The 23778-nt window shown below is 48.1% G+C and overlaps 2 non-coding genes across 2 annotated transcripts; one reads left to right on the top strand and one right to left on the bottom strand.

Moving 5' to 3' along the window:
• Positions 1 to 3049: 3049 nt before the first annotated feature.
• Positions 3050 to 3123, top strand: TRNAT-AGU. Its single transcript has one exon. It is a non-coding gene; the product is annotated as a tRNA-Thr (tRNA).
• Positions 3124 to 5004: 1881 nt separating this feature from the next.
• On the bottom strand, positions 5005 to 5086 carry TRNAS-GCU. Its single transcript has one exon. It is a non-coding gene; the product is annotated as a tRNA-Ser (tRNA).
• Positions 5087 to 23778: the final 18692 nt, after the last annotated feature.

Raw genomic sequence — 23778 nt, 5'->3', positions numbered from 1 at the left:
AGGTTATGATTGGCTGATTAGAATTATGCTATCTCTGGATGAGTATCATTTTTGCAGTTGACGTTATGAATATTGGCTCTATGCTGCCCGTATTTCAAACTTGTGCTCTGCTTCCGGGGAATACTCCAGCCAGACAAATTGGTGTCAATTCTGCCTAGCCTGCTTGATGGCTCATTAAGGACCATCAGCTATACAACTGGCCCACTGAGAGAAGTCAGATATGCCTTGTGACTCAGCAAGGTATGCAGGGATCTGCCCTATGGACAGAACTTTAAAGTTTTTCTATGCCACGTGCTGGATAGAGTGTCCTTGGGACAAAGAAAGCAAAAACCACATGGCAAGAGACTATAAAAGGCTGATGCCTCATCTCCATCTTGTCTTCAATCCTGCTTCATACCTCTGAAGGGACTTTGCTACAAACTGAAGTTCTGTACAAAGGACTGAATGACCCATCCCAGCTGTGGATGGACTCCAGAGACTTGATTTCAACCTGCAGTTTATTCCATCACTGCTACAAGCTGGAACCAAGGACTTTGCCATTACTGGATGTGAAGGGTTCAAATCCATGTGCAGTTTATATAACAACCTGATCTATGGATTGTGCCAGCTCTTTTCCAGAGCCAAAGTCCAGAGTATGGTCAAGGGACCAGAGGCCTAGCAAATAGTGATCAGCTAAGAGAAAACTGGGGTAAACAGAAAGCCTTGCTTGCTAAGATAGGCCTGGTCAGCAAATTGCCAGGTGTTGGAGCTAAGAAGTAAATAATTGTGTCTTATTCAGAGTTGCAAATTGAGCAAAGAATCCCTTTTCCTTTTCTGTTAATCTCTTCTGTAGAGAGACGTTCTTCCCACAGATCCAATCTTGAGTTTATGAGAAGTAGGCACATGTCAGTATAAGATATGGCATCTTTCCATTTCCCTCCCAAGAGACCAATGCCTTGCCTTTAGACACACAGAAAACAATCTTTATTGCCATATGCTTTCACTGGTTCTTTGCTTTAACCCCTAGGAATGTACCTGTTGGACAATCAAAAGAGTTGCTCCTTTCCTATGGACCTCAAATCAGAATTTAACATAGATATTTTATACTACTCACATTTTATCAAATTATTCATTAAATGTTAACTTGCTAACTTGAGACCATGGGTGGAGACATTATGTAACCTGTTAGCCATTGGCTACTGTGCTATCTTGTTTTGGTGCAGAACCTATCCTGGGGTGTTGAACTGCCTAGCCCGTCACTTTACCCTGCCCATGGAAAATCTATATATTCTATTGTAATCAATTGACTGACAGTGTCTCTGAGCCTAATAAGCAAGGTGACACTCCGCCAGCGCTGTGTGTAATAAACTCCTATTCTTGACCTCTACATTGTGTAGATTATGTCCTTCACAGACACCTGCTGAATAAAGAGGAGATTCAGCATGCAGCACCCAGTGGTGCCTGGCTGAATGCGTCTCCTCTCCCCGCAGCTTGGTGATCTTTTGAGGAAATGAAGAAGACTGCCTCTGCCTAGCTGTACATTGCTTGCAAAAGAAACAGGTCTTTTTGGTGACAAGTGTTGAAAGGAGCCATTAGACGAATGTGGAGACAAGAAAACATCCCCTAACTGAACTTGCATCTGTGGATGCTGAAGCCACAACACAGAGTGCTAAACGCTATATGACCATGGCTGGTGTCAGAAGAGTCTCTACCAAAGCCTTTTTCCACCAGCAGGGGCCTCTCTGTGCACAGAACTCCTGGTAGTGTGATGGCTGCAGGCAGTGGAGAACTCTATTTTGGCATCTCTTTGTCGATGAACATCTGCAGTGGCTGTTAAAAGGCCTCTGGATAGTGGTCTTTGGGAAGAGCTGGCTGAAGAGCCTTCCTAGTAACCAGGAAATCCTGGCTTGGCCTGACAGTTCTTCCTTGCTGAACCTAATGTCTCTGTTGGCTCCTTTTTTGTATCTCTTTTCATAAAAAGAAAAGACCTGTCAGCAGAATCCTTCTAAGTAGTGGTTCAAGACAGAGAGAGCCTTCCTTGCGGCTAAGTCTTGGTGCCAAGGGGCATGCCTCACTGCAGTGCCTCCTGTTGGCTGTCCTGGCAATTAGCTCTGGTCCCCTGGTGCGCCTTCATCTAGTGGCATCTGGCTGCCATCTGTTCTATCATTAGGACCCATGTCGCTCTCAGGACTTCAAAGTCCTCTTATGGACACAGCCCTCTGGCTGTGCCCCACTCAGGTCTCTCCCCCTTCCAGGGGGCAGCCGTCCTCTACCCAGACACTTGCCTCAGTGGCCAGCTGCAGTCCAGGGTGTAGCCACCTGTGTCAGCAGCGACTGAGGCAAAAGGGGTGCACCTCCAACCCCTGCCATCTGTTTCTCTGGACCACTTCCCCACAGACCTAGCACCTTCCTCCACCTTTGTATCAGGGCCTCAGTCTGGCAGTAGTCGGCCAGGAGGTCACTCATGCTCCCCTTACCCACCCAGCACTACTCTGATCATGGTGCCCTCCCTTCTCCTTCCTTCAGGGCAGCCAATCCTCCCTCCTCAAACTCCAAGGAGTGACTGACTGTTGGCTGTCCTGGCAATTAGCTCTGGTCCCCTGGTGCGCCGGGACTGTGCTGAGCAGCCCTTTATATATGGGCTGCTCCAGCAAGCCTTCTCCTGATTGGCTCTCCCAATAAGCCCTTTCCTGATAGGCTGGGTTCTGCACAGCCTCTGCAAGGCTGCCTTAATCTTTCTTCTGCTTGTTTGGGGCAGCCACCCCACCACACTTGGAAAGCGGCAAATGAGAAATCTAGAGCTGAAGGAAAGGTTACCATGACTCAGAACTGAGCCGAGGTTGCTGCGACTGAAACACAGATCACTAACCACTATATGATCACAGTGGCTGGTGGGAGAAGCACATGTTAGAAGCCCTCTGTCAACTCAGCTATGGCTTGCTGTGCACGGAGAGCCAGACACCTCAAGGTCTGCAAGTCTTGAGGGAAATGGGGAACGTTTGTACTTTGGAATTTGCAGGTGTTATCCTGAGCCATCAAATGGAACAGTTGTAAACCCTTTTGCAAGGCAGGCACCATGGCTTAGCTGGCTAAAGCACCTGTCTAGTAAACAGGAGATCCTGGGTTCAACTCCCAGTGGTGCCTTGTTGCATGGCTTTTGTCTCCTCTGCTCACATTTTCCTGTGTCTTTCTAGGAAACAGAAGAGACCTCCCTTGGTATCCAAGTAATTGCTTGCTAAGGAAAAGGCTTCTTTGGAGAGAAGCATTGGAAAGAATCAAATCACAAGCCTGGAGTTGATGAAAAGGCTGCTGTGACTGGCATTGGCATGGCGGTTGCTTCGACTGCAATTGCTGCAACACGAGAGCCTGTGCCACACGTCCTTGTGATTCGCTGGGGATGTCCACACACAGAGGTCATGTCACCTTCCTTTTGATTGTCAGTGATGAGAAATGGAGCAGCTGGGAGAAAAGTCCCAGAGAGCAGCACTGTGGCTAAGCTGGGCCAGGTAAAGTGGAGGTTAGGGATGCAGCACCCAGTGGTGCCTTGCCAAATGTGTCTGCTCTTCCCACCTTTTGGTCAATCTTTTGAGGAAGCAGAGAAGATGCCTTTGCCTTGCAGTGCAGATGCTTCCAAAAGAAACCAGTCATTTTTTCTGAAAGTGTTGGAAGGAGGCACCTAAGAAACATGGAGATAAGGAAAAGGTCATCGTAACTCAACTTGCATCCATGGCTCTTGAGGCCACAACGCAGAGCACTGAGCACTCTACGACCACAGCTGGTGACAGAAGGGGCTTTTCCAAAGGCATTTTCCACTAGCAGGGTCCTCTCTGTGTGCAGAATTCCTCATCGTTTGATGTCTGCAGTTCCTGGAGATCACCCAGACTTCAGTGTGAACACAAATATCTGCACCACAGTTTTTAGCCCCTCAGCTTTAGCTCCATGAGCTCAAATCAGATGACCCAGGCCAGCCTTGCTGCCGTATTTATCCCAGGAGAGATGGACTCTAAGAGTACGTCTCCATTGCAATGGAAGCCCAGGTGTGGCACACTCTACTCAAAGCAGCGCCTTGGAAGCCCCATATTCACCACTCTTATATAATGATGACACGGTTTGTACAAAGTCTGCCTTGTGAGGTATCATTTCAAAAATCTTGATCTGTTGTACATTAATATTGTGTTGGATTGTGTGTGCTAGCATTGGTTGGGAAGTTATGAAGTTTTGCTTGGTGTGTGTTACTGAGATATGTTATGAGGTGGGGAAATGCCCCCCACCAGACTTTCAGGTGCAACAAGGGAGGAGCCGGACTTGCTGCTGGCCCATTGAAGGGATTCACACTCCCAAGGACCATCCCAGGAACCGTTTACAATGCAGACTTCTCCAAGATAGCACAGCGACAATGGACACTGCTTGACTCACATTGTAGCAAAGGAGCTTCCTAGCAAGTTGGAAGACACTATGAAAGGGGGGTAGAGACATTATGAATTGGCCTCTCTCCCCCACAACTCAATATCTGTAAACACATCCGGAGGACAAACACTGAACTGAGATAAATCAGAAGAGAATAATAATAATACATTCATATCAAAGTCCCCAACCAGACTAGTATTGGTGTTTCAGCAGAAAATTTTCAGTTTGCGGAATTTTGTTTTCTCAGTCAGACCTTGCCAAGGGAAGCAGGGAGAAAATGTCTGAGTTGCCTCCTTCAGAACAGCTTGGCCTAGACACTAGCTCTGGTTCACTGTTCTGGCCTTGCTCAGGATGGGGGTATTTTAATTATTTCGGCAGGTCCCAGGGTGTTTGGGGGAGATGATGAGGATGTTACCTTTTGAGATAAAAACTAAGAAATACAGGACTAGAGAATTCTTTTTTTTTAAGAAATCTGGGATTTAGACATTTAATTTAAAGCAAGGGAGTTTTGAGTTCCTGAGAAGGTTTTTGTTTGCAAGAAGCAATGTTGTTGGGTCTGTTATTGTACCAATGGGGGAGATGGTTGTCTATAAAGGAGGGATGAAGACTAAATGTGTCCGATGAGGATGGGATTCGAACCCATGCGTGCAGAGCACAATGGATTAGCAGTCCATCACCTTAACCACTCGGCCACCTCATCAGAACTGCTGAAAGATGAACAGGAGGAGAAATCTAAAGCTAGCAGAGATAGGGACAATAAGGAGTTTTGAAACACTAAGTGGACGCAGGGGCTGAATGAGCTCCCCCCTCACATCTAGTGAGAAGCTGGGGGAAAGACTTCAGGAACAGACCGTGTTTGCACAGACCCACCTACTCTGCTTAGCTATGCAGCATGATGGGGCCACTTTCCCAAAATGACCAGTTTTGGCTGGTGGCGGGCTACAAATCACTTTAGGATTGAGTGGAATGAAATGTTGTTATCCTTCCTGCATGAGTGAAGGGCAGCAGAACATACCTAGTCGGTCCTGATAGGGGGTAGGTGGGTGAGGAATAGCTTTTATTGGACTGCATAGAAGCAATTGAGGATGTCACCCTAAATCAGTGGTCCCCAAACTTTTCACACTGTGCCCTCTTAGCCATGGCCAAGGCCCCCCAGAAGCTGCGGTCGAGAACCAGGGCTGGGAGTGGGGCTGTGGCTTGCTGGGGAGAGGGGTGCAGACACAGGTGAGGGGGTCGCGGCTGGGCCAGGGGCTCAGGCTCAGGCTGAGGGTGGGGTGGGCGAAGAGCTGGGGCAGAGTGGGGCTGAGTGGTGCTCCCTCCCTGCCCTCCATGGGGGCTGGCTCAACCCTGAGGTGCCTCCATGAACATTCCTCTGTGCCCCCCTAGGAGGCATGCCCCACATTTTGGGAATCACTCCCCTAAACTGACCCCTAGTCACTAAGCAGGGGCTAGTGATGCCAAAGCCCAGGGACAGGGAGCTTTGCCAGAGTGGAGCCTGCAGGTCACATGCTGGGGGCTGACACAGGCTCAGTGCTCTGGAACAGCTCTGAACCAAACCCAGGCAGAGTCCTCATCAGTGTGACACCGCCCAGGGGACGCTGTCACTGGGGGAAACCTCCTGGCCTTCAGCACCTCCTGGGACTGACCTTGGAGCTTTCAGCCCCCCTGTTCCATGCCAGGAGCTTCCTGTAGTGAGTCACCTTAGCAGGACACCTGGGAAAGCCCTACACACCCCCTCCACACACACACAAGGAGTCCTGCACCCCCAACTTCCACAATCACCAGTGACTCTCAGCCAGCGCTGTAAAACAGAAGGTTTATTAGTGGTCTGGAATCCAGCCTGGGAAAGTTCTGTGTTAGCACAGGAAGCAGGAAAATTCAGCAACGTCCATCTTCATGAGACCCAGAACTCAGAGCCTGGGCTCTCCCCTTGAGTCCCCAAACCAGTAGACTCCTTGCTTCCAACAGCCCAACTCAGCCAGGCCCTTTTGTCCCTCTTCTGTTTGTCCCTTTGTTCTGTTTCCCTGGCAACCTGGTCACCTGGCCTCCACCTCGTTCTTTGTTCTCTGAAGGACGTAAATCACACAACGTGTAGAGGTCAAGCAGAGGAGTTTATTGCACACAGCACTGGTGGAGTGTCACCTGGCTTATTAGGCTCAGAGGCACTCTGTCAATTGATTACAATAGAATATATAGGTTTTCTATCGGCGGGGGAAAGTGATGGGGTAGGCAGTTCCTCACCCCAGCTTAGGTTTTGCAGCAAGACAAGATAGCACAGTAGCCAATGGTTAACAGGTTACATAATGTCTCCACCCATGATCTTAAGTTAGCAAGTTAACATTTAAAGAATACTTTGATAAAATGTTAGTAGTATAAAATATCTATGTTGAATTCTGATTTGGGGTCCATAGGAATGGAGCAACTGCTTTGATTGTCCAACAGGTACATTCCTAGGGGTTAAAGCAAAGAAACAATGAAAGTATATGGCAATAAAGATTGTTTTCTGTGTGTCTTAAGGCAGGCATTGGTCCCTGGGAAGGGAGGTGGAAGGATGCCATATCTTATACTGACATGTGACAACTTCTCATAAACTCGAGGTTGGATCTGTGGGAAAAATGTCTCCCTACAGAGGAGACTAACACAATAGGAACAGGGATTCTTTGTTCAATCTGCAACTCTGAATAAGACACAATTCTTTAGTTCTTAGCTCCAACACCTGGCAATTTGCTGACCAGGCCTATCTTACTAGGCAAGGCTGTCTGTTTATCCCAGCTTTCTCTTAGCTGATCACGATTTGCTAGGCCTCCAGTCCCAGGTTGTTATATAAAATGCACATGGATTTGAACCCTTCACATACAGTAATGGCAAAGTTCTTGGTTCAGGCTTGAAGCAGTGATGGAATAAACTGCAGGTTCAAATTAAGTCTCTGGAGTACAGCCACAGCTGGGATGGGTCATTCAGTCCTTTGTAGAGAGCTTCAGTTTGTAGCAAAGTCCCTCCAGAGGAATGAAGCAGGATTGAAGACAAGATGGAGACGAGGCATAAGCCTTTTATAGTCTCTTGCCATGTGGTCTTTGCTTTCTTTGTCGCAAGGACACTCTATCCAGCACATGGCATAGAAAAAAAACCTTAAAGTTCTGTCCATAGGCAGGTTCCTGCACACCTTGCTGAGTCACAAGGAGTATCTGCCTTCTCTCAGTGGGTCAGTTGTATAACTCATGGTCCTTAATGAGCCATCAAGCAGGCTAGGCAGAACTGACACCAACTTGTCTGGCTGGGGTGTTCCCCGGAAGCATTGCACAAGTTTGAAATACGGGCAGCATAGAGCCAATATTCATAACATCAACTACAAAAAAAGATGCACATCTAGAGATAATCAGCCAATCAGAACCTCTCCATAGACCCCTTACACGACAATCTTTCTACAATATTGGCTGCAAATATATGAGTGGTTGCAACAGTGAGCTATAGTTACAGATTATGTCAATAATATCACAGGAGGTGACACGGCATCAGTGAGATTGATACTGGAATACTGCCTCCAGTTTTGGTGTCCTCATTTGAAAAAGATGTTGTGAAATTGGAGCTGGGGCAGCAAAGAGCCACCAAATGTTATGAGGGCTGGAGAAAAATGCCTTCTAGTGAGCTATTGAAAGAGCTCAACCTGTTTAGCTTATCAAAAGAAGATTGAAAGGTGACTTCATTGAAGTGCCTTAATGGAGAGAAAATATTGGGTATGAAAGGGCTCTTTAATCGAGCAGAGAAAGGCAGAACAAGACCCAATGGCTGGAACGTGAAAAGAGACAAATTCATATTACAACTAAGGCACAAATATTCAACAGCGAGGATGATTCACCACAGGAACAAGCTACCAAGGAAAATGGTGGATTCTCCATCTCTTGAGGTCATTTAATGAAGACTAGATGCCTTTCTGGAATGTGTTTGTCCCAAAAGTAGCTATTGTGTCATACAGGAGGCCTGTGATATGCAGGGGGTCAGATTAGATGCTCTAATGGTCTCTCCTGGCAATAAAGTCGACTCATTTCTGAAAAACTGAGTGTAGCATTGGGAGCCGCATCTGATGTTTTACTGTCTAGCCGGCTTGCTTCCTAGAACGAATGCTCCTTGATTGGGGTGATCCACAGGGAGTAGCTCAAACCTCCAAAGTGCCTGGCCAGGGGCAGGACATTAGCACAGCAAGGGAGGGGTGTGGCAGTGACATCACAAAGGCCTTTTGAAGGACCTCAGACTATTGGTCAAAGGTGGTGGGGAGGTGGTGACCTCACAGAGAGATGCTGACATCAGCGAGGCAGGACAGGGGCGAGGGGTCAGGGAAACCTCAGAGACCCCTGTGGGTTTGCCTCAGCAAGTCTCCTTCTCCAGGTCTCTCTTTGAGGACTGAGAGAGTATTCGGGTTCACGTACGTGAGCGCCAGGAGGAGCCTCTTTCAAGTTTTCTCCTTCCCTTTTCCTGATTTTACTGGAAAACAGATGTCCCTGTTTAGAAGGTAAGAGCCTCCTCAAGGTTTGAAACCTGTTCAGTCTGATCCATCAGGTGACAGTTGAATTCTAGGCATGGAAAACATGAGCTTAAGGAGGCTGAATTTTATTCTGCACCTGGAATTTTGTCCCCTAGAATCACTGGGGACATTAGGGTTTGTCCTTTTCGTTTCACCTTTTCCTCCATCCATCCCTCCCTTCCTCCTTTCTCTTCTTCTCTTGCTTCTTTTGTCCTTTCTCCTGTTCCCCTCCCAACACCAGGAGGGGCGTGGTGTGTATGTGTTTGTGTGGTGGTGGGGGGAGTGCTCTGCAGCTCCCAGTGTGGCAGGTCCACCCAAAAGTGTGGGGCTGAAATAGTGCTCGGGCAGTCAGGGCTGGATTAACCTTTTGTGAGCCCTGGCGCTAAACATATTTATGGGCCCCTATGTAGTCACTGTGGGCTCCGAGTGTGGACCTGGTGGGGCAGTGCCATTGGTGCCATAGTATAGCCAGTACTGAACCTCAGAGACATTTTTCATTTTGATCACACACCCCTACATGACTATATGCATTGCAATACACAGCTCCCTCAGCCCCCGGGTTTTCTCATTGAGCTGTACACCCACATGGGTTTACCAGTGTCCACAGTGAGTAGAACTTTCACAGTGACCAAGGAAACTTCCCAGGAAACACAGTGACCAAGGAAACTTCTCCTTCCTCATTTAGACCCTCTCTAGCCATGTCTCCAGTACCCCCTATGTCACCAGTCACGGCATGTGGTCCTAGTCTCAGCTCAGAGTTCCACAGCCAGCAGATACCTGATGAGTTCTGACAGATCCCTCCCTCAGCAGCCATCCTCCCATGTGAGCCAGCCACCTGCAAACACCATTTCCCCAAAGTGAGGACTTAGCCCTGGGAAATCTGAAGTCACCAGCCTCTCTCCCTCTGCTCCCGTCTACATACTAGTCTGCTACCTGGTCACCACCACCTCTCCCCATGGATGTTTCCTTTCTACTTTGGACATGCTCCCACCCAGCTGGAAGCTCCCTCTGCAAGCCTGACCTGCTCCCTCTTTCCCTGCTCCCCTTGACATTCCTGTCCTACTGGTGACCTCTGTTCCTTGAGGTGAACTCCAGTGTCTTTAGCTGCTCTAGCTTAATGGCCCCAGTAGTCACAGAGCCACTTGTAGCTTCTCTGGCTACAGCCATGGGGCCAGTTCCCAGAGGCCAGCCTTAGCCAGCTGCAGCTACCAGCCGCAGGAGGGGTGGCAATGCCAGGGCTGAGCATGCTTGGACCTTGCAACGGCAGCACTAGGGACTCTAAATCCTCAGCCCTGGCCCTAGGCAGCTGCAGACTCTGGAGTTAGGCACTTCCCTCCTCTAGGCCATGGCTTTAAGTACCTGAGATGCCCATCACTGCAGCAGAGGCCACCTATTCCCACGCCCCCCTCAGCCAGCACCTAGTCGTGCAGAAAGTGCAGCCTGAATGATTTTGGAGGCTGGGATGCCAGGAGGTTCCCATCCCTGAGCAGCAGCTCTGCAACAAGCTCACAAGCCCCCCTCCGCCGTGGGACCAGGACCCTGTGCAGACAGTGGAGTTACCCTGTGTATAACCAGTTCTGGCCAAAGCCTGTTGAAGTGAGTGGGAGTCTTTTCATTGTCTTTAATGGGCTGTGTATAGAAGCAAAGACCCCATTCTAGACTCCAGGAGCAAAATGCATTCGGTGCGGCACTGGTTTACTAGTGTAACAGGAAGGTCTCACGTTACCTAGTGAATAAGCAACACCTCCTACAGCACCTAACGCTTTCTGAGATACTTCCCATCCAATTACTAAATGTGAACCTGCTTCGCTCACAAGGGCTGAACATATCAGGTGGGATGTTCACAAAAGCAGGGCACTTCTGTATTCAGCAGGGATTTTGGATGTGCACAAAACACAGACAGGACTGGTTCCCGCATGGTTACAGAACTGCAGTAAAGTGGAACAATTTTCAGCTTGTGTGTTTGGAAAATGTTTGGATCCATCTTATAAGACTGTCCTACCTAAATGAGGAAAAGTTGAGGTGCCTTTATTATTCTTTTGTTCCATTCTTTGTTTCTATGGGGAATTTGCCAGTGCAATATCACTATCTTCCTTTTAAACAAACAAAACAAAAAAAATGGTAATGGCTGTTGAAAATAGCAATTCCAGCCCTAGTTAGCACTGGGAAGACCCCAGCATTTGTTGCTCAATTGTATCCTACTTTTTCTACAGCAAATGACAGTGGATCAGCATATTTGATTTGGGAGAAATGAAATAACAGTTGCCCAAATTGAGCTTGAGCACTCCTGAATTGTGAGGGTGTTCAAATCTGGAAGGCAGGTGCTAGATTCTCTTTCTGAATATTAGATAAATCTGGAAAGGAAAAGTCAATTTCTATTTTCATGGCTCAGAAGTGGAAATCCTCCTGTACTGTATCTGAAGCTGCCCAGGCCCTCTAGTAGAGCCTCCCCTCCCTTACTTACCATTTTAACTTCTGGTGGGATTCACGTACCTCCCTTGCTAGGCTTCAGATAGAGAGGGGCACTGTCCATTTAGTCCACCCAGTTCCTTCTTTGGGGGCTGCCAAGAGAGGTCACACCGGCATCCCTAAATCAGTCTGGGGAAGTCTTCTGAGGGTGCTATCTGGGCCAAAGCTTTCTACTCCTTGGGCACACTTGTTCCCCATTCACGCTGCCACCCCCTTCTAGCAGCCAGCTCTCCATTCACAGCAAGCTGCAGCGCATAGAGTCTCTCAGCTTCCCTCCTCCCTTTCCTGTTGATACTGCTCTTGTGTGGATTGGTCCAGGCTGAGGTTGATGGTAGGATGGAAATTGTTGAAATCCTGGTGGAATTCCTCAAGGGCTTTTCTTCCATGGGTCCAGATGATGAAGATGTCATCAGTGCAGAGCAAGTAGAGTAGGGGCATTAGGGGATGAGAGCTGAGGAAGCGTTGTTCTAAGTCACCCATAAAAATGTTGGCATACTGTGGGGCCATGCGAGTACCCATAGCAGTGCCGCTGACATGAAGGTATACATTGTCCCCAACTGTGAAATAGTTATGGGTGAGGACAAAGTCACCAAGTTCAGCCACCAGGTTTGCCAGGACTAATTGGTGAGGGTAGACTCTCAAGCCTACCCAGGAAAAGGGGTGTAGGGACTTGGGGGGGGATTAGTCTCAAGGCTGTCCAGGAAAGGACAGGTTAGGGACTTGGGAGATATTTGGGAAAGGCAGAGTTCCAAGTGGCTCTCCCCTAAGATTTGGAATACACTTGGTGGTGGCACCTAAGCTGGTAAATAAACTTAGGGGGTCTTTCATTCAGGTCCCCACATCTGTACCCTAAAGTTCAGAGTGGGGAGGGAACCTTGATGGGGGAAAACGGATTCCCCACTTGTCGCTTGTGCACTGTCCTCCTCCTTCTCCTCTTCATCCTCCAAAAAGTCATTCTCCCTGCAACTCCTGTAGAGAAATCTCTGTATTAACGATCTCTATAAATCTTTATGACGTTGCATTGTGTTATTTTGTATTAAGTATCTTTATGACATTGCATCTTGCATGTTGTTATTTTGTATTTCATATGACTTGGCATTGTGCCTCTCTGTTTTCATACAACTTTGTATTAGATCCCTATATAGAAAATTGGTAGAAAACTTTGTATCAAATGTTATAGCCCCTAAGCATAGTATAGTTAAAGTAAAAGAAACATGTGCCTTTTTGCTAGAAGTAGAATAAGATCTTCCCCCCACTCTGTAATCAATTGCCCTATTGACTGAATGAGGTGTGAATGAGTGAGGCTTGGAAGACACCCACCTCCAGACAGCTACAACAGTTGCAGAGGGAATGGGAGCCACAGCAAAGGACAATACAGCTTGTCAAGTGGGCCCAACAAAGAAGCACAGACATATTGACGGCCTCAGGGATTAGAAGCAAGCACCTTCTTTAGAAAACACCCTCTTTTGAGCAGCATTGGGACAACACCCAGAGAAAAGCAGCACAAAGACCAACGGACACAGATCCAGATTTTGAATCTGGTCTAGATTTGCATAAGAGGGAAGCTGCTATAAATGTGAGGTGTCTTGCAGAAGGACCCCGGGTCTCGTCTTGTCACCATCGGAGCATCGATCCGGATCGGCAGAAGCCCGGCTCCATCCCTCCCCCATCTAACTCACCTCGCCAGTGCAGTTAAGGGGAGCAACTAGTTGGTAACAACAGCAAGACGGAGTGTGTTTGTGTCTGTGTGTGTGTGTGAATGCATGACTGTGAGATATCTCATATGCATATCATAGAGTATTAATTGATACCTGTATTACTAATAAATGTGGCGTTTTGCCTTAATCCCCCTGAAAAGATCCTGTATAGTACTTTGAGTACAACACTCCCAACTTGCACGCGTCCATGGACAGTGGTGGGGTAGTAGTGGCATCACCCCCCATAATTGCATGCAGTTCACGGTAGAAGCAGCATGTATGGGGCTGTGACCCAGAGAGCCCATTCGCCTCCCTGGCTTTTTGATACGCTTGCTTGAGCTCCTTGATTTTTACATGACACTGCTCTGTGTCCCTGGAGTAGCCTCTTTCCCTCATGACCCTGGAGAATTTAGCGTACATATACCTCTACCCAATATAATGCAACCCAATATAACATGAATTCGGATATAACGGGGGGGGGGGGGGCTGGGCACTCCGGTGGATCAAAGCAAGTTCAATATAACACGGTTTCACCAATAACACAGTAAGATTTTTTGGCTCCCGAGGTCAGCGTTATATCAGGGTAGAGGTGTATTTGTGTTTCTTTTTTTGGAACGTAGTTCTCCCATAAGAGATTAGTCTCCCCAACATGCGATGAGATCCAGTACCTCCCGTTCAGACCATGCTGGAGCTCATCTGTGAATCCAGGACTGCGTGGGCTCTCATGATGATGGACTCTGCATGGTCGCCTGTGATGGTGGATTGTCCTGATGGTCACCTGTGCTGATGAGCTCACCACAGTGGCCAAACAAGAAATGAAATTCAAAAGTTCCTGGGGCTTTTACTGCCTACCTGGCAAGTACATCGGAGTTGAGAGTGTTGTCCAGAGTGGTCACAAGGAAGCATTCTGGGATAGCTCCCGGATGCCAATAATGTCAAATTGTGTCCACAGTATCTCTAATTCGGAACTGCAATCTCGATTTTAGCACTACTCCACTTGCTGAGGTGGAGTACAGAAACCGGATTAAAGAGCCCTTTAAATTAAAAAAAAAAAAAAAAAAAGATTTGGGCATATAGACGGAATCAGTTTTATTTTGAATTAACTCGGCTAATTCCAAAATAACCACATACTGTAGACCAGCCCTAAGGCTATGTCTACACTTCAAACACTGGAAGTATTCTTCTGACAACCCAACCCAAGCCTGTCTACACTGGGGCTCACATTAACTACTTCTCTGTGGAGTAGATTTTTCACACCCCTGAGAGATGTGGCTATGTCAACATAGCTTTTCATTGTAGATCAGCCTCTAGCCAGCTTTTAGACATGAAAGGCAGGGGAGTCCAGCCTTTTCCTTGATATTGATGGTTGACGATTTCAGCTTTCCTACCTGTTAGACACATCCTATGACAGATGTCAGGCCTTTCCTTTGCAAATTAGAGACGTGGGGAACTCAGTGACCCTTACAGGCTAAGTGGGTAAAAAGTTATACAACTTGTCTCCTCGAGTAGTTTTCCTTTTAATAGAAATAGAACGTATTTTGCTTAGCTTCAAAGTTTATCTGAAATACAAAAAATTTAAATCTATACTGGGCCAATATTCTCATATACTCTTTCTCACACACATTCTCCCATCTCAGCCTTTGGAGGGAGGTTTTCTACCAGAACTCCTTATACTACATGTGAGTTCATATATCTCTGGCTCTTTTGCCATGTGTGTTGGTGGAAGGGGTTTCTTATATAGAAATGTTTGCATTATGGGGAAAAATAACTCTCTTGTCACACTTTTTAATCTTTCAAAGAGAAGTGATGTAAATACATAAAACAAGAGAAAACTAAGGTCTAGTCTACACTAAAGACATTTATTGGTGTAACTATATTTCTCAGAGGTATGAAAAATACACACTGGTGAGAAATGTAGTTACAAAACCCTCCTCCCCTGTGAAATAACACTACATCAGCAGGAGAGCTTTGCCTGCTAACATAGCCACCACCACTTGTGGGGGCTGGACTAAAAGTCCTAGGGAAGAGATTTCTCCCATTGGTGGAGAGCATCTGTAATAGCAGTGCTACAGCTGCACCAACATCAGCTTTATTTTGTAGCCAGAGCGTCAGACACAAAACCTTAGAATCAGGACTCAGCATGTGAGTATCCAGAAGTCTGAAATTGGAGCTTGACACATTTGTTGCCTCATTGGTTACCATCATTTCTACAGCCTGAAAGTCCTTGTTACCCACTCAGGCAGCCAGTTTGGGATCCACAGGGAAGGAATGTCCTATGAAGCACTCTCTCTTTGCATCCAAACGGTGAAGGATGATTGTTCTCAATCTAACCCTGGTATCCTCTGGAACGGTAATGAGACACACTGAACTAGGAAGTGGAGTTGGACAAAATTTCTTTGGGCCCTAAGGTTTTCCCACACTCACTGCTTTCATAGGTTCTCTCACTTGTGTGGATTTTCTGATGCCTAATAAGGTTCCAGCTGCAATGGAAGGTTTTCCCACACTCACTGCATTCAAAGGGGCTCTCCCCTGTGTGGAATCTCTGATGCCTAATAAGGTGCAAGCTGCGATTGAAGGTTTTCCCACACTCACTGCATTCATAGGGCCTCTCCCCTGTGTGGACTGTCTGATGTCTAATAAGGTGCGAGCTGCGACTGAAGATTTTCCCACACTCATGGCATTCAAAGGGCGTCTTCCCCATGTGGATTCTCTGATGTGCAGAAAGGGCTGAGCTCTCAGTGAAGTATTTCCCACACTCACTGCATTTATAGGGCCACTCCTCTGTGTGGATTCTTTGATGGGCAATAAGCTTTGAGTGGCAATAGAAGGTTTTCCCACACTCACAGCATTTATAGGGCCGCTCCCCTGTGTGGATTCTTTGATGGGCAATAAGGTTTGAGCTGCGAGTGAAGTTCTTCCCACACTCACGGCATTCATAGGGCCTCTCTCCTGTGTGGATTCTCTGATGATCAGAAAGTGCTGATCTTACAGTGAAGCATTTTCCACACTCCTGGCATTTATAGGGCCGCTCCCCTGTGTGGATTCTCTGATGAACAGAAAGGGTTGATCTTCGAGTGAAGTTTTTCCCACACTCACTGCATGTATTTTCCCTCTTTCCCATGAGGATTTCCTGCTGTGTTGTGGTTTCATTGATGCCCTTCTGAGTTCCCCGACAGGAAATAAATTTACCCATTTTCTCTCCTGGCTGGTTTCCTTGCTCTCTTTCTGGTGTGTGCTGAGTCTCGCATGATTTTCCCTGCTCATGACTCTTTGACACATTTCTTTTTGATCTTTGCGATAATTCTCTGTGTTTAGCCACTTGCTCAACATTTTCCTGCTGAGAATTATGCTCCTTTTTCTCACATACCATTGCGTCACCTGCTGTGATAGAGACAGAAACCTCAAACAGGGATGGAAAGGGGAAGGCCAAACCAAAACAAGTGCGGAAGGGAGGTCAAATAAAAATCAAGAACTGAACTCCCCCAAACTCTTCCCCTAAACAGGAGAGAGGAGGGGATCAATTCAGCCTCCACATCCCATCCAAATTCACGGGGGAAGGGAGGAAGCTACTGCCTGGTGTCTGCTAGGGTCTACAGGAAGCCATGAGCTATGTTTACCCTAAGGATACGACCCCTGCTAGGGACAATATTGAACTGAGAGACCTTCCAAGGGCATTGTAGGGCATCCCAGATGTTTCCTTCAGGCACTTACAGATTCTGAGTTGCTTTAATGTTTCCTCACCTGTGCAGGGAGCTCTCAGGATCTCTCTTTCCTCTGAACCCTGGAGGTCTGGGACCCATGGCTCTTCCCCTTGTTCCAGCTGGGAGATCACATCAGGTTGGGAAACTGGAAACCCTGCTCAGATAAAAGAAAACAAAAGGAGTTCAGTGGATTTCTGAAGACTTGGTCATAAAAAACATTCTATTAATTTTTCTTCAGTGCTTAGTGTGACCTGGTGTGCCTGGGTCAGGGCAGGTTGAAAAAGGGAGGGCAGATGCTCCCCAAACTGGTGGTTAACACTGAAGTTAAACTCACTGACCAGTCACAAACTGTGCTTCTGATCACCCACACGGGTTATTGAGAAGCTGAAAAAAGAAATCACGCGGCCCCCTTTATTGCATTGCACTTCTCTAACTCCCAATCAGCACCTAGGTCCGGTACAGTGAGAAGTTATTTAAAAACTCTGCGCACATAAACAAAATGTTCTTTTGACCCCAAAGGGTCAGCCACATTACCAAGTCAGTATGGGTTTGGATCTTACCAAAAATACCATGATGCCAGGCAATACTTTAGCATCTAAACTAAAAGTTCAGATAAGAAAGAGAAAGGAACCAGAAACAGAAAGAAAGTTGTTAAATGGGAAAGCAGTCAGATACATTCAGAAATCTATATATCAGCTTCTTAGCAGTATTGGTAAGTTGCCAGCTTGAAAGTCTGTTTGGAACACAGCCACAGCTTGGATGGGTCATTCAGTCCTTTGTTCAAGGCTTCAGTTTGCACAGGTGCTGATTTTTGGTTTTGCCGGTGGGTGCCCCATCCTGGCCCCGCCCCTTCTCCAAAGCCCCGCCCCCACTGTACTTCTTCCTGCCCCATCTCCCTAGACTCTCCTGAATGCCGCCTCCTTACCGACCCCCTGCCCTAAATGCCTCCTACCTACCGCTCGCTCCTTTGCACTCCTTCCTGCCGTAGGGGCGAGCATTCTTGTGCTGGAGGGGGGCTCTGCCAGTTTTGAGGGGAGGCTATTTTCAGCATATTTATACACTTCCAGTGTCCTCATTGAAAGTGTCTATATAACTGGTATCTCCCCTTCCTGATGTTTCCCAGTTCTTGCTCTCTACCCGGGTCCCGTTTCCCATCTCTCTCTTTCTGCTCCCCACCTCCTGGTGCCTGTTTAGTGCCCGCTCCCACCCACGCACTCAAAGCAGTTCTGTCTTCCCCCAAGCCCCACCCACTGTGGCCAGCCCAGGAACTGCCCACCCTGAGCCAGAGAGAGAAATTTAATTCAGCAGCCCAGCATAGAAATGGCCCATTTATTCATCCTGCTGTATGGCTGCTGTGTTACTCCAGCTCCTCCCAGTCCCCCAGGCTGCAGCCCACCCCCACTTTGAAGCTCACTCGCTGACTCCCTCACCCACTCTTCAACATTGTGGGTGGGGAGCCCCGGTGGGATCATGGCCAAAGGCAGGGGGGAGGGGTTGCTTCCTCCCCCGGGCTGCAGTAGCCCAGCACCCCGAAGGAAGACGAGCTCAGGCATCCCAAGGTGAAGCAGGGCCGTGTCTCCTGACTTGAAGCTGATACAGGGGAGTGAATGCAGCTCCCAGGGAAGAGGAGATGGGGGGTGGATGGATCCAGGGGAAGGAAATCAATCTTTCCTGATGCAGATGCTGGTCGGCGCGGGAAGGGATAAACTTCCCCTCGGGGAGGAAAAGCCCCTCAGCCAAGCTTGGTCTGGGCAGGGGAGGGGGAGACGGCTTTGAGGGGAGCAAGCGTTACTTTCCCAGGCATGAGAGCCGGCCATGGAGAAGAGCCCACGGGGAGGATGCGGCTAGAAGCACTGGTGGTGTGTTGGCCCCTCTTGTCCCCCCACACATGGGGCAATGGATGCAGAGCCCCAGGACCTGGGTCAGAACCGTAGGGGATGGGAGCTCCCAGAGGCCACATGGGAGGAGTCTGGGCACAGGCAGGGTCCGGGCTGGGAAGGGGGGCTGCTCATCTGCACGTGGGGCTAGGGCTGCAGTGAAGCCCCTCTCCCCTTTGGCCATGGCTGGGCACACCCGGCTGGCTGGCTGGAGCACGGGGAGGGGGCGAGCAGCTGGCCTCAGGCCAAGTTCACTCATCAGACACCAGGGCAAACTTTTCTTAAAGGAGCAATGTCTTTTGGTTTGTCCCCCTGCCCAGCACTAGGGGGGGCCCACTGCTGGTTTCTCCTGGCTGGAGGGGGAGCACAGGTCCTGGGGGAGACACCAGGGTGGGCTGAGAATGGCTGGCTCAGTCCTTGAGAAACTCCCCCCCAGCCCGCACTGCCCCCATCAGCCCCCTGGGGCAAGCTGAGAAGCTGCCCAGCCGTCTCCCCCCAGCCCTCTGCCGCGTGGCATATCTAGCACAATTCACTGCAATTTTATCAGATTGGAATTAATAATAAAGTAATAATAATATAAAGTGTCTCACAATTCCAGACCGTGTCACACTTAGTAAACCAGTGAATTCCCAGAACCAGCTGCCCAGGTCCTTGAAGATGCAGAACACTCTGCTTAGGAGGGATTGAAATAGCCACATATCTGCTGGGAACACACCTTGACACAGGGCCTGTGTCAGCCTGTACCCCTATGTTCACTCTTCTGGAAAATTATGATCAATTCTGTACACAGAATGGTTTGTGAAGTATCACTTGAAATTGCATAATCTACTGAATAGTATCCTCCTGTTAAAACGTGTAACAACACTGTATGTAAAGTGATGAGATGTTACTGTAGGATATCACAAAAAGTTACAATTCTGGGGAACACCCACAGACCAGTTCCTCAGAGACAGCAAGGCAAACCGCTGGTCAAACAGCCATTCGCTGGCAGGGGGAAGGTGTGAAGAAGACATTTACATTCCATCACAGGGACACTTGAAACTCATATCTACAACAGACAGCCTGGCACCATCACTCAGCTGAGAACTGAAGTTGTTTCTAATAGAAAGGACTGAATTATAAAAAGGGGTGAGGAAAATCTCTCTCTCCCCTTTCCCTCTGCCCATGACAAATCCTGAAGAACTGAACTTGGGCAGCAGGGGCAGGTTAGGGGGAGTCCTGGCTGTAAGGAAAACCAGCCTGTCTCAGCACATGGTGAGAGCAACATTTGCTTTGAATCCATTTTAGCTGGTTAACTTAGACGTTAGTTTGTGTTTTATCTTTGCATTTCTTTTGTAAACAATTCTGACTTTTATGCCTCATTACCCATAGTCACTGAAAAGATTTTTTTTTTCCGGCAGTTAACAATTTTGTTTTATTGTTTATCTAACCAGTGTGGTTGGATTAAAGTGTGTTGGAAACTCCATTTGGAACAACAAGGCAGGTGCATGTCATTTTCCATTGATGAAATAACAGATTTCATATGTATCAGAGGGGTAGTCGTGTCAGTCTGGATCTGTAAAAGCAGCAAAGAATCCTGTGGCACCTTATAGACTAACAGACGTTTTGCCGCATGAGCTTTCGTGGCTGAATACCCACTTTGTCGGATGCAAGAGCTCCCATTCATATGAGCTCCCATTGTTCAGCAGTGTGCTGGACAGGACAAGATGTACATTTCTGGGGGAAGTCTGGGACCAGAGAATGTTCTGGGGTTCTCCGGTGGGGTACTGTAATTCGTGAGTCACTGACTAGCAGCACTCAATACTGTGTAGCTGGGAGCGAGTTACATGCTGGAGACTGTGTGTTAACTGCCCAGGAGTGGCTGCTCTCATAGTAAAGCAGTGTAAAAGGCACCCCAGCCTGGGGAACTGAGGGGAAACAGCTGTTCAACAGTCCAGATTGCACTGTGGTTAATGTCACAGACACTCAATTTCAAAGAGGCTCCTAAAACACAGAGAAAGTAAATCCATGTCCAAGTAAATCCAAAGTAAATTGAAGTCTCCAGAGAGAGGGCAAGTCTCCCTGTCACTGCTTCTTGCTGACAGACAGGTCCAGAGATAATGAGAGAGTCCCGGGGAAGCTGGGAACAGTAACCATGGGCTGGTGGGGTTCAGGGGAAAAAGGGAACAGGAAGGGCAGGGATAGTACTGAATGCAGGAACTCAGCAGTACTAGATGTCAGGATAGCACATTGTTTTCCAATGGGCTGCACTATCTCAACTATACATATAAAATGATGGGATCTAAATTATCTGTTTCCACTCAGGAGAGATTTCGGAGTCACTGTGGATAGTTCTCTGAAAACATCCACTCAACGTGCAGTGGCTGTCAAAAAGCAAACAAAAAGTTGGGAATCATTAAGAAAGGGATAGATAATAAGACAGAAAATATCATATCGCTTCTCTATGAACCCATGGTATGCCCACATCTTGAATACTGCATGCAGCTGTGGTCTCCCCATCTCAAAGAAGATATACTGGAATTGGAAAAGGTTCAGAAAAGGACACAAACATGATTAGGGATATGGATCAAACTTCTGTATGAGGTGAGATTAAAAAGACGGACTTTTCAGCTTGGAAAAGAGACAAAGGGGGGATATGAGAGAGGTCTATAAGTCATGACTGGCATGGAGAAAGTGAATAAGTGTTATTTACTCCTCATAACACAAGGACTAGGAATCACCCAATGAAATTAATAGGCAGCAGGTTTAGAACAAACAAAAGGAAGTATTTCTTCACACAACACACAGTCAACCTGTGGAACTCCTTGCCTGAGGAGGTTGTGAAGGCTAGGAATATAACAGGGTTTAAAAGAGAACTGGATAAATTCATGGAGGTTGACTCCATTAATAGCTATTAGCCAGGATGGGTAAGGAATGGTGTCCTTAGCCTCTGTTTGTCAGAGGGGGGTGATGGATGGCAGGAGAGAGATCACTTGGTGATTGCCTGTTGGGTTCACTCACTCCGGGGCACCTGGAGTTGGCCACTGTCAGTGGACAGGATACTGAGCTAGATGGACCTTTGCTCTGACCCAGTACGGACATTCTTATGTTCTTACGTTATGCTGGACCTAAGCCCCAGTTTAATTTGAGCAAACAGGAGATATTTGACACTGTGCGATACAGCTCCTGTGCGCTGTTCCCAAAGTGTTCTGAAGCAGGGGAGGGTCTGTGGCAGTGTGTGGGTCACTGGCATATTGCAATGATGCAGAAACAGGGCAGAGTAGGGATGACATTGGGGGGTGGCATGAACCATTTCTCTTCATTTCCCCTTCCAAGAACTGAGGGGACAGGAATCCTTACCCAGTAAGGTCACATTCTCATAGTTCTCCTGCATGACGTCTCTGTAGAGGGCTCTCTGAGTGGGGTCCAGCAGAGCCCCCTCTTCCCTGGTGAAATACACAGCTACCTCCTCAAAAGTCACCGGCCCCTGAAAGAGCGAAAGTCGAGCACTCAGTACCTGCTGCACCACTCACACTTTCAATCAAATGGAAGCTCTGGTGGATGATAGTCAACAGAGCCCCACCCCAGCCCGCCTCAGAGAATCCTGGAAACACCAGGGTGAGGGGACGAAGCGAGAGCCCCTTGTCTCTCCCAGCAGATCCATCACACACCTACTGCCACAGACGGATACAGGAGATGGAGCCCCTAGCAGGGTGAGCTCCCTCGTAGGAAGCCCAACACCCTCCTCATTGTGAGGAGCTGGATATGAAGGGAGGGGAATCTCCCCTATGTCTGACTGGTGGGTGCCCCCTTCATCTCTCTCAGCAGCCAGTGGTTAGTCGGGTCAGGCTCCAGCACCGGGAGTCTGGTCAGTTTTCCTAGCCCCATGTAGGTGGGTTATTTTTTGTTCCAGAAATGAGGGCATTTCAACCTCCTAATCTCATGGGTCTGCTCCTAGAGTCTAGGCCATTTATTAAACAACTCCCAGCAGGTTTGCCACAATCTATCCTTCTCCCTTTCCCACCCTGTGCATTTCCTGCCCCGCTCCAACCTCCAAACCAGACTGTGCAAACCTTCCCATCTCCGGTGTATTTGCTGTCCCTCTCCCTCCTTCAGGAACCTATCAGCAACCATGCAATAATCCCTACCTTAGCTGGCTCCACTGCAGCCATTTCTCTCCCCTGTCCCATGGGAGGATGGAATGAGCTGGAGCGAAACATGGACGTCATTCTGCAGCCTGTCTGGGTGAGAAGGGCAGTTGTGGAGGTTTCAGAACAGGTTTTAGTTAGTTTCACATCACGATTCACCCAGGCCCTTTCCCTGCAGACAGACATCCTAGATTCTGCCATGCTGAGAAAATGCTCAATCTCTTTATTATAGTGTATACCTGGCCCCTCCTGTCAGGCTAAGCCCAGAGAGAGATTTTTAACCTCCCTTCTCTGTACCCCCATCCAATAACAAAACCCTGGTCTACACTGGATGTGGAGGTTGATCTACGATACGCAACTTCAGCTATGAGAATAGCTTAGCTGAAGTCGGCTTACTTAGATCGACTTACTGCAGCATCCGACTGCTGCTGCTAACCCATCGACTCCGCATTCGCCCCTTGAGGCAGTGGAGTACTGGAGTTGATGGGAGAGTGCTACCTGCCGATCCGGTGGTAGGATAGACCTGCCCTTTGTCTCTGAACACAATATTAGAAAAGAGCAGAACCAAAGGAGTCACTGTGGGGGATTCCCTCGGACACTGACCCCCCGGCAGTCACACCCCAGCAGGGGGAATATGGAGTCAGGTACTGGCTTTTCCTCTGTCTGATCCTTTTCTTGTTCACTGGAAAGTGGTTCTGCCCAGGGATGCTGCAATACATGTGTCTGGGTGCACTAGAGAGCTGGAAATCTCTCCCCCCACTCATTTCTCCCACTGCCCCTTTCAGTCTCTCCTTCCCCTGTCCTCTCTCCCTGCCCCTCTGGCTGGGAAAGTCCAGTCCTGGTTCTTTGCTCTCCCATGCCAGGAGAAAATCCAGCCAACTACTAATGGGAGGAGAAATTGGGGGGAGGTGGGGGGCTGTTTTTGCAGTCACTTTCTTGCCAGTCCCTAGCACTTTCTCTGCGGTCTGTTACCTGGAGTCGGTGGCTCAGAATTTGTATTAA

This window comes from Mauremys mutica, unplaced genomic scaffold (genome assembly GCF_020497125.1).
Source record: "Mauremys mutica isolate MM-2020 ecotype Southern unplaced genomic scaffold, ASM2049712v1 000922F_np12_obj, whole genome shotgun sequence".
In the NCBI taxonomy this organism is placed as follows: domain Eukaryota; kingdom Metazoa; phylum Chordata; order Testudines; family Geoemydidae; genus Mauremys; species Mauremys mutica.
The sequence above is the reverse complement of the archived record's forward strand: the minus strand, read 5'-3'. Positions and strand labels throughout refer to the sequence as shown.